Source organism: Octodon degus, unplaced genomic scaffold (genome assembly GCF_000260255.1).
Source record: "Octodon degus isolate 3935 unplaced genomic scaffold, OctDeg1.0 scaffold00302, whole genome shotgun sequence".
Lineage (NCBI taxonomy): Eukaryota > Metazoa > Chordata > Mammalia > Rodentia > Octodontidae > Octodon > Octodon degus.
Genome location: NW_004524878.1, coordinates 70,161 through 71,837, shown reverse-complemented (window position 1 = coordinate 71,837; position 1,677 = coordinate 70,161).

Below are 1,677 nucleotides of genomic sequence, written 5' to 3'. Positions count from 1 at the left end.
TGGTCATACAACCCTTAGATTGGCACCTATTCAACCAGTAGGGTTGCACAGGTTTCACAGAGAGCTACTGCTTGTGAGAGGCTCTTGAGGTAATAAAAAAAGTGGATGTGCTAAGGATTTTAAACATCAAATTATTCATTACTAGTGTGTATGTGCTCAGGGACCAATAAGGAAAATCTCAAGAGATGAAAAGAAAACAAGGGCCATGTTCAGGACCAAGATATGTTGAATATATTTTTTACCTTTAATAAAAGATGTTTGAAAGAAAAAAAGAAGAAAGTATCCTTTTAAATTTATGACCATGGTTGTATGGAGAATGAATTGGAAAGGAAAGAAAAACAAGACAATACTTTGGTAGTGTTTATTTTTGTCTGTGTGCTTCAAGGAAATAGAACTAATAGGATATGTGCATATATGTAATGATCACACATATACATATGCACTTACTTTTATTTCTCTATATACATGTATGTTATCTGTATGCATCATCCATATTTATCATCTGTCTATCTATGTAGCATCTCTCTGTACATGTATCATCTCTCTTTATATATAAATAGAGTCTTAAGGTTTTGTCATGTGCAATTGTGGAAGACAAGCCCCAAACCACAAGGCAGGTGAACAGATTGAAAATACTGGCAAGGTAATTGTTTTGGCCTGGAGTCTGAAGTTAATATATAGACAGAATTTATTCCTGCTCAAGTTCTATCATTTTTCTTATAACTTTCAACAGATTGGGAAGGCTCATGTACATTATGGGAGATAACCAAATTCATTCAATATCCATTGCTTTAAATATGAATCAATCTTCAAAAATAACATCAAAGTAAAATCTGGACTGGCTCATGAATCAAAAATTTGGATTGCAACACTTGTAGATTGACACAGAAAATTAAGCAACACACAGATATGTTTGTGAACTAAATGTCAGAAGGAACAGTTTAAAGTACAAGTGCTGATGATGTAGAGGAACAGCTCATAAACATTCAAATCAGAAAGCATGAGACCTTCTTATTATAGACATGTAGAAGGAGGAGAAAAATATGATTCTTCTGAATCAATAAAACTAATGTAGATGTCTTTTACTGCAAGGGAATAATTTGAGGAAGGAATCTGGATATGGAAGAGAAATAAATGTTTGAGTTGTCAGCAAAAAAGAGGCATCTTTAAATTATCAGGGAAAAGACAATCCATCCTCCCCAAAATGCTCTAGTGTGAGGTCAGTCTGACTGTAAGTCAGTTAGTACAGGAATTTGCTGCACTAAACCCTTGAGTAATTCAGGAAGCTTGGTCATTACTACAAAGGTCATTACTGTCTTGTCCTCATGGTGGACTACATCAGTTAATGAGGGGCATCTCATCCTACTCTTTTTAGCAGCCACTTCACATTCAATGGTGGAATCAGAGGCCGCAAACAGACCATAATTTTGTGACTCCACAAAATTATACCTACAAGGTAACTTTATTACCAAAAAAAAAAAAAAAACCAACATTCTATTGACTTCACTGCCTGTTCTACTTTGTCATTCAGGGTCAGACTGTACTCAACGACTGTGATTGCCATGAAAATTTCAGGATAGAGTGAGGTTGAAAATGGACACTATCTTAAGGAAAGTGAAGTGTAATATCTCAACATATAGCAGGTAAAGGTGAATAGTTTTGAAAAATTCCAAATAT